Raw genomic sequence first — 10,177 nt, forward strand, 5'->3', positions numbered from 1 at the left:
ATCTGCCTCTGTGTGTATAGAATGATATGCCACAATATCGTTTGCTTTCCGCAATGAATTTCATTTGATGACCCGATTATAACTAAATCAGTCAGCTCCTTTCAGAGTAAATATGTCGTCATTCTAAAAAAGGCACTATCCGTTTTTAGTCTAGCAATCAGGTTATTTGATATTTCTTTTACGGACATTTTGTTTACATTTATTCGCCAAATGTTGGTAAATATTATAAGGAAACTTCGGACAGAGTGTCTGTATCATAATGTAAAAATTCCCTCAAACCTTTAATTAGAAATATATGATTATACTTGACCATTTTTATTCTGAGTACCAATGTAATATTCCTTAGCTTGCTCGATCGCTACATCACTTAATTAAGCCTTGCCATCTCAGGACATTTGTCCTGTACGTAGAGCTCGTGCTTCTAAGGAAATTCCAATGTCATTAGTATAACCTGAATCATATCAACAAATAAAAGAAGCAACCCAATTAGCTAAAGTAAACTTTTAGATATAACAAAATATTCCTTTTCGAAACGAGTCACCCGTGAGTAATATATGTGACGAAATTGATGTTTTGTCCTGAGCATATTAACTGAACTATAAATAGTGCTAGCGCAATTATACCACACAAACTGACTGTCGAGTTTCTCACTGGGTGTCCTTTTTAACAGCCGACACTATGCAGACTCCACTCGATTGTACTCCTTGGACTGTTTTCGGCCATCGTATAATGGTAACATAGAAGGCTATCGTCGAATGGGGTCGATGAGGTAGGGGGTGGTGGATATGAATGTGCTAAATTGAAACGATCGTCTGGAGCGAATAGAGGCGCCTGTTTCTACTTTGCAAATTCGTAGATAGGATAAAGAGACGCGAAATCGAGACGGCATTTGTCCATCGGCTCATGCGTCAGTCCGTCGATCCGTTCCAGCGTCCAGTTACGAAAAATAAAATAAAAAGAAAGAAATAGAATGAAGAGAGAAAAATAGAAACAGCCTACGGAAAGCAGGGTAGAGGATATGAACTACCCGTTTCACTGCGCGTGCCCTACGTCTCGTTCTCTTCTTCCCGCTTCGTACTGCTGTGCCCCCCATCCCCCAATTGAAGACAGGCTGGAGTAGCCCTTCAGCTCAATTTCAACAGTCTCACCCCAACGGCTTGTCCGTCGTATTGGTGTAGCGCCATTCAGACAGAAGTACGTCCCACAGTCTACCTGGCCTGTTCCTGTTGTGAAACTCCCAGTAGATTTGTGAACTCAGTGATTGCCTTATGAGACCTTATGTGCAAGGGGATTGCTTATTTGCACGTGCGTCCTCAGCAAACGCTGAAACTCCAGCGTGCAGCTAGCTCATCAGTTTTGGCCGCCGTTTGCACTTTCCTCGATCGGGGATGCCTGGCTGACGTGCGGACTGATGCAACCAATCTCCACAGCATTATTTCCTGGCCGTAGTAAGCGAGTGAGTCTCGCGGGACTCCTTTGTATCCTGCACAGACGGTGCACGGGCATTCTCCTTCACGGACAATTCGTATCCTGAAGGCAACGTAGGATCCCGCACTTGAACGAGTATACCCAAGTCTCTGACTTCAACGAAAAATGCCACCAATTGAAGGATAAATGATCTAGGTTCATCCTACAAAAATACCTAACCGTGTGACATTTTCTTAATAATGTTTATTTTTTCATAGCGTTTATTTTTTTTACTAAATGTAATCAGAACCTGCAACATGGTAGCTGGTCCCAGAAGGGTTACACGTGCTTTATGGGGTTTAACATCCTTGCTCTATAATGCCAGACAGAAATATTAAGTGAGTCAGAAAGCAATAGCATTTTTTTACCTATCAAAAAGCGCAGTGTCTTATTGAACCCTAACAAAAATTTGACTGATGCGTTCGCTATCACTCCTTGCCCCTTCAACGAATTCAGTTATTCCGCCTCACCGGACATTTTCGGGCCTGCTGTTGAAGGACCTGTACAGTATTGTTACGAATTTTATTTTTCACTGATAAAAAGGCAATGGTCCGTTAGCGCCGAGTTTAGGCAGTATAATACCTGTACCCAAGCCCTTGCAAGGAACTCATGAGCAGTCGGATAACGTTATCTTCCCTGCCGGGTCTTTTTTATTCGATCGCTTGTTTGCTCAATGCAACTAAGCCGCATATAGACCCCCTGTTAATGACTTCCGGATTGTCAAACATTCTCCAATGTATAAGACTCTTCCAGTCCTTTCACACACAACTCATGGTCCTTTTCAGATGGATATTTGACTTAACTTTGGGCTTAAGCATACCTCCCGGAGCCAGCCTTTTTCTGTTGGATAATAGCGTAGAGACACAATTCCTTGTTATTGTAACAATTATGATGCAGGAACCTGGTTGCGCATTGTCTAACGCCGAAAAAGATGCTGAGAGGTAATGAGAAGCCATGCTTCTCGTGGTTTCCATTAAATTCATGGGCGTTCGATAATCCTCATCGCCCTCGGATGACCAATCAGTAAGAAGCTAATGTTTTATGTTCAGGATGCCATTTTCTCAGATAAAGAGTCCATGTTAAACACTACACAGGTATTCATACCGCTTAAAGCAATGCCTAACGTATTGGGCGTGAAGCTCGCAACATTTTTTTGACACCGGGCGAGATGTCGAGGGGTAATTAGAAGCCGCATTTTTTATGCTCTTCACTTTATTTATGGGCATTTAAGGTTCTTATCGACCTCAAATGGCCGAACCGGGTTGGGTATATCCTTCAGATCCAGGGTGGCATCCTTGAACTTGACAATTTTCTAGCGATTTTCTAAGGTAAGGGGTCCACCCCGTACGTGGCATAAACATCCCGAGTAGGTTTGGTATTTTTTGACCTAGGCAAAAGACAGAGTAAGATAAGTAACGAAAAGGCACTTTTTTTTGCCAAGAACATTTATCTTTGAAGCTTGAAATCGAAAAATAATTTAATTACAAAAGCTTCCTTTGACGCATATTTCACGTTTTTCAGCTAAAAGATACATCTCATAAAACCAGTCGGGTTGAGGCATACGATAAATATCTAAAATCACTGAAATCCTCTGTCTGGATGTATACAGTAGAGACCGCGAATGAAGGATCAAGTAGATTTGCAATCCCGCATTTTTTTAGCTCACCTATCGTACCAGCCCGGTATTTTTTCTGCATCGTTTCTCATATCTTAGAATTATATGGCTTTACCTGTGTATTTAATGATAAGAGAGGGTTAATTACACGATGTATAGATATAGGTACAGACAATATCAGCCATAGTCTTAAAAAATAATGTGTTCCAATGCAAACCAAAGATGAATTATAAATTGAATGGTTAATTTTCGCTAAATATTTTTAGGTTAAACCCCATATAGTGAAGACTCGATTTCTAGCAGATTACGATTGTTTAGTGGTTGTTTAGGAGCTTCACTCTCTGACTGACCGTCTCATACGTGTTTCTTGCGTGAACTGTGATCTTCGTCCGAAGGTTGTATGCAATATGTTCCAGTTACTATAACAAATAGTGGAGATAATGTGTTACAACCAAATCTAATGATTAAATAACGACTATAAGGCCACGATACTATATATATAATCATCACTGATTCGAGTAATCGACTTGTACGAAACATTTTATGTTTTTGAAAAAGCACACTTCTATCTACAAACGGTGCTCTAAGTCGCAACTAAAGTGACACAAATATCGTATTTATGCATTCTGTAAATTATTACTTAAAAGTTTTTTTATTAGTTTTAACCAAAACTTCCTCATATTTAGCCGAAAAAATCAATATAAGTGTAGCAAGCGCTTACGGTTTGAGGAGCAACTTTCTGCATTCGAGCAGTAACAAGTTAAGTTGCTTGAATGCCCTCAGTTGTTTCGGTATCGGAAACTGATAACAGGCTTAGGAGTCATACCTTGAAGATTAGCCCCCATTACAGTTGCACTTTTAACAAATGGGTGCTTGGGGGAAACTACTGTCAACATAAAAAAAGTATTTTAATGAAAAGACCAATATTAAGGATCAGACGTCATGGGTTAGGTAGCTATAAAACTAGAGCTTTTATAATCTCACGTGCACCGTCGTCATACGGCATAAATATTATACAGCGTACTCGAGTTGAATATGCATTTTGGTTTAAAGACACATTTTTGTGTAAAATACTGAAAAATCAATTTTAGATATATATCATCATCCTTTATAGACAGATTTGCGACAAATTGATCAGAATGTTCAGTTATAATATCTGTCCATTTTGTCGAAATTTCTCAGTTTTTCTGTTGTACCTGAACGCAGAAGAGGTGTATATGCAGTGTTTTAGCCCCTTTTCTTGTTTTTTTTCCACGTTTTTTGCAGGATAATATTTATCTAGAGATTAGGGTTACGCAGCAGAAGCTAGGAGCATTTTGTGGCCGAATCAGGTGTACGTGCTAGAGTTTTCCAACATGTCAAAGATAGATAGATCGACTCTTGTCTTACTTACTCATGCAGAACTATAATATTTGACTATTTTGTCGTACATCCTATATCCGCTACGTGTGCTCGAAACTTCAGCAAACTCGCTTAAGGCTGCATCAACCACTAAACGAAAAGTCTTACTTTATCGACAACTCTTCGACTATTTTAGCGGCTTCATCATTTACTTTATTCACCATGGGTTTCAGTAAAGTACAAATTGAGCCTAGAAAAGTAAAGTACACTGCCTTAGCATCCTTATAAGGCTCTCAAGCATTTTTGCGAAAGCTATAACTGCGTATATAAGCAAGATTTTGAAAAATCTGTTCAGCATTCTCCATTACCATTGTGGAGTTTCGAATTTTTAGTTTAAGGCTCGTAGGTCGGGAGCACCTTCCGGACACAAAAAAAGATAGGAAACTTTCTGCAGTAATCTAAAAGATAACCGAATCCAATAAACTTACAACAAACAAAATTCCAACGAAGAAATACAAGAAAAGCAGGCTAGACCTATTCATTAATCTATGCATTAAGATTTATGAAATTTAGTAGTTTCATAAGCAATAACGCTCGCTATTGTATGGTGAAATGCGTCTAAAGGAAGCCAAATTACTTTATTTTTCAACACAGATAGAGCTAAGGTCCGTACAGTGATTACTGGTGACTGAGATGCCGAAACTTAAAAGCGGGAATAGATCCAACGTCGCATGTTGTCTTTCCGTGAACTTCAATAATTGAGAGCTGCATTCACCAATTAAATAAACTAAAGCAATTCTAAAACAAATGGGGACAAAACTCATTTGACAGGTAACCGAATTACAGTGTGTGCAGGGGAACACGTGTCGTACTTCACCGCGGACCAAGTTCAAAATGTTGCACATACATTTAATAATCAGCAGACCCTTCGCAAAGGAACTGCCATTTTAACTGTATCCCTGTAACTTTTCTAGTTCACAATGCTAATTCAATAAGTCAATATGCTGTTAATAAACTGTTAAGCCGTCGTTATGTTCAGGCGAGCAATTCCTAAAGGAGCACTCAAACAGGTTAACCAGCTGTAACTTGTTCAACAAAGGTTCCGCAAATCAAAAAAGTTACCCGCCGACAAGTCTATCTACGAGCAATTTAAAGATATCTGCGGATATTAAAGAAATAATATGCAAAAACGAAAATGATGATGGTGAACTTGCGTGTGTCGACATTATCCCAATTCAAAGGTCTATTGATAAATGAGCGTCTGCATATGATTAAGAACTATGCAGATGTACTTTAGTAGTCGCAGCCGGAGTAATAACTATGTAATAGGCGCTAAAAGGAAGGTGCAGGTATAAGCAGGCTTAATGTTCGCAAGGAAGTATATATCTGCTCGAAAAAAGGTTGTTTTCGATTTTACTCCAAATCAATGTTATACGGTCTTCAGTTGTGTATTAACTGGGCGATAGCAATCATTATCTCTTGCTCAGCTATGAACTGGGGCTCTGTCATACAGTACGAATCTGCTATGCAATGAAGCACTAATTCTGTAACGCGCGCACTCATCTGCTTCTCATTTTATCCCCTTGATACTTGATAGAACCGATGTCGGATAAAGTGTCCAGGTCTCTTGGCACGACCTTGAGGTGCCTTAGTAGAATACTGCAAAGGTAGACAACATCGAATGAATAGCAGCAATCTCTCTAGAGTTTTATAGATCGCGGCTATTGAATCGCTGGCTAGCCCGCCACACGATGGTTGCCAGTGTAGGGAAGCAGGTATCCAAATGCAGATAAGGTTTCTTGTGCACAGCATGCAATCATGTACGTAGTAATGGCAATCGGCCACTATATACAATTGCTAAGGCCTCAACTTGCAGGCTCTCCGCTGAGTACAGAAGATAAATTGGATGCAAATTGACCCGCCTTGTCGAAATAGGTATGCCAACCGCTCGTTCTCGATTCGACGTACCACTTATTGAGGCATCGTTGCACATAGCCATGCGTTCACAGTATTAAACTGACGTTCAGAGTTGCTTACAACACAGCACGCTGCTGGCCTGTCACTGCCTCGATTGAAAATGCTAGGCTCATTCGCCGGACAAATCGTTTTCAATAGCCACCGTCGAAGCTTTATTCTATAAACCTTAAATATATATATATATATATATATAAATAAAGAGTTTTGCAAAGATCTTTTTGAGATATCGTCTGCAATAGTTTTCAGATTTGTACGTAAGTAATGAAATACGTAATTAGATTTCTTTGAAGTGTAAATTATTGACAGAAACGTCATTTTTATACTGTAAAGGAGGTGATGAAAGACAAAGGAGGTTTAGGGAAAGTTTGTCAAGTACAAGATGTAGGTATAGCAGCAAACCGATAAGCGTCCAAGACAAACCAATTATGTTCTACGGATCTAAACGGTGCTTGACACTTATCAGAAAGCAAATATCTTGCTGCGTATAGTGACGGGGTTAGACCACTACACAGGATGGCGCGTTCACACTGGATATTTTTTTTAAGACATTTAAACAAAAATAGATTTTTGAACGAATTTTTTTGCATCGTGTCGTTTCTGATGGTTATAATTACGTAATATTAAGTAATTATTATTCGTAATTTCTATATCGAAAGTCTACTTACATCAATACTAAGTTTCTGGGACGTTTTAGTACATCTTTAGAAAGAATATAGGCCGTCGATTTCGAGCAAAGAATAAGTTTTTAACCTTGATGGGCGTTTTTAAAAATTACATAACAGCTGGTCGCTGCTTCAGTTTTAAGAACGACATATTGTTGTTCGATTTGACCAATTTGTGATTTTATTAACTTTTGTCTAACAGCAGAAACAGCCGATGTATATGCGTCGGTTATGATAAATAGCCCGTTAAGGTTTTTTCCTATTCGAAAATAAGTATGTTAATGATAAGTCTGACAAGATCGGCCGCTAGTTGAGCAAATATGCAGAAGGCTTGGATATAAATATGGATAGAGAGGCGCATTGGTAGTTGTGAATAGGCAGTGTCCGGGCATACGTTTCAACAAGTACATCAGATTGATTTTTTCGCCTATTTTTCTACCTAGTATGATTGAAAACTTAGTCGTAGTAGTATGAAACGATGATAATAACGCCACTGCTTGCCTTAGCTACACGAACGTTCTGATTCTTCCGCAGGTTTCTCTTATGATGATAATATCGTATCTGTTAAGTTTCGAATTAGCTCAAGAACACTCGCAGCTCAACTGCTGCAATATTTATGTCGCCACGGTGACTGTCAACTAATGGGCCTTATAAGAGCCGTAATACTGCAGTAACATACGGAACGCACATATGTGTAAAGCCATCTATATGTGAAACGTTAATAAAAGATATCTGCTACATCAAACGAAGCTCAACGGCGCTTTAGAGATGCCATAAGTTAGATCATCCCTGAAATTATCAGTTACTCTCTACCTCCGTTATAGGACAAACCGAACTCTTTTATGACACACCAAAAGGTATAACCGGGAATATGTCCTAGGAGAGGAATCCGTTGGCATGCGACTTGGGGAAAACCCGTATGCAATGTCCTAAAAACTATTCTTCTGCATCGAACCATCTAAACATATAGGTACAATGCTCATTAAGCTATTTTGGTAAGATCTATTTTAGTTATATTACACAGAAAGCGATACGTCTGCCTGAAAAGCCAATGTTTGCCCTTAATTTTGCTACATGAGAAGTGTGACATTGTTCTTATCAAGTATATCGAAACGGAACGGCCATGCCAGCCCAATTCGGCCATCGTAAATAGCAAAACGTGCAGGCACGATTTTTTTAGATAGAGCAGAGCTATGCGATAATCGCCTTCGGCAGTGGCAACCAGCACCGGTGGACCCAACGGGGCTATAATCAACATCGATACCAATTGTAAGACAAGAACCCACTTTAATTTATTACCATAACGAAACTGCTCGTTATAGTAGTATCTGAGCGTGAGCTTCTGTATAATGCTTGGATAGTAGGTTTCCTTTTAAAAAGGATACACTCGTCAATACCAAGCGGACCTAATGTGTACAATATACATTAACAGAACCTTGTCATACAACAATGTAATTGACAAAACGTCATAAGAGTTATATGGTAACCGAGTGGATTATTAATGATCAACGGTAACTCATGCGAAAGCGCCGCTAGACGGCGCTTCATGGCTACTGCATTCAAACGAACGTTTCAAAACAACTGCCCCTCGTAACGTTTGCCTCCTTTACAATAAATTATGCCACAGAACATGCGTATTATATAATTAATATATACGATAAGCGGGGACACCAATCAAAAAGGCCATCTTCTTATTTGCTATCCAGCCGGCAATGTTGCAATAAAAACTAGTGCCACTAACTCGCGTTGCGGCTTCAGTAACTGACGTACTCTTAAGCTCAAAGCCTTCCGCTGGTATAATATAAGAAATCATAGTGTTGTCGTTCACACGTACGATTTCCTACAAAATTATTGCAAGAGTCGTCGTCATCATCATTACCACCCCCCGGCAGCACACATTACAATTTTCTTCTTCGATACAGGAATAATATCAAGTACGTTTACACTGTTTAGTCTTCTTTGATCTTCGATTTTTCGCCGTATCCACTCTTGATCGGTAACAGCTAATTTACAGCCACTTTTTTGACCGCCCTTTGCCCTACGGTTTATATCGTCGGTCTCTTTTGCGCTGCTGTAAATCGTTGTATATGAGACACATGTGCTGCACCTTTCAGGCTGTCACCTGCGATCCGCGGTTTTGGAGTTGGGCCGCGATTGCACGTATACTTCGAACTCTTCTGGCCGTGCACCGTAATTTAGCACCGCTTTGCGCGTCAGTGTTTGTCATAGATGTATAACCTTTGAAAGCGCCCAGTGGTTCTTGCGCTCTGGCTTTTCTGCTCGACTATTTCGGCCACAGGTGGTTACGCTCTATGAACGAATGCAGCGATGACTTGATAATTATAAAAGAAAATCCTAGAATAATCGTCCGTCCAAAACATTTCAAAGATGACTCTATGGAAATATCAAAAGACGACACAAAGTTTTGGTCAGTTGATGTTCATATTGTCCAATTCTATTCAATATCGTAAAGTGTGTTGTACTATACGATAGCCATTTACTATCTCCGCCGCAAACTAATATATTGATGCCTTTCATTACGTTACGAATTCCCGTGAAACAGAATCTTCGGAGTGACATTACTGGAGAAAAGGAAACTACGGCATTTTTAAAGATCTTATTAGCTGACCGTTAGCTTAATCACGGAGAACGAGATAACCATAATAACGTATTTTATTCTACCGATAGCCTACAATACCCATTGAAGCAAACTGAAAATAATCCTTCTGCGAAGTCTATAGCCGTCTTCTTTGCTTATCATTCGTTAAATGTTTACAAATTATTTATTGACTTATTGTGTACTTACTTCTTAGAGACTAAAGATCAAAGATGTCATTCTGCAGCCAGAGTCCTTCAATTTCACCCTTCACATAACCACCTAAAAGTATAATGTGTAACATAGTAATAGGACGTCTGGAGCTATTTAAAGGGTTGAATAACACTAAACTGACGATGTTTTTCTGTGTGTTAAATATACTACCCCCTTGGTACTTACACGTTTAGCATGTTAAACAGGATGTTCACAACAGCTAAGTAGTTGTGATTCAAATTACCATACTTATCAATAGCCTATCGCCTTTTTTTACAGCGTCGAAGCAACCCAAATTGACCTAAT

General features: G+C 39.4%; 1 long non-coding RNA gene across 1 annotated transcript; it reads right to left on the minus strand.

Annotated features, from left to right (window-relative positions):
- Positions 1-7,220: 7,220 nt before the first annotated feature.
- LOC147752744 (uncharacterized) lies at positions 7,221-9,925 on the minus strand. Its single transcript, XR_015313263.1, has 2 exons — positions 9,869-9,925; positions 7,221-9,456 (listed from the first exon to the last, which is right to left on the minus strand). It is a non-coding gene; the product is annotated as an uncharacterized LOC147752744 (long non-coding RNA).
- Positions 9,926-10,177: the final 252 nt, after the last annotated feature.

Source organism: Varroa jacobsoni, unplaced genomic scaffold (assembly GCF_002532875.2).
Source record: "Varroa jacobsoni isolate VJ856 unplaced genomic scaffold, vjacob_1.0 scaffold_1032, whole genome shotgun sequence".
Lineage (NCBI taxonomy): Eukaryota > Metazoa > Arthropoda > Arachnida > Mesostigmata > Varroidae > Varroa > Varroa jacobsoni.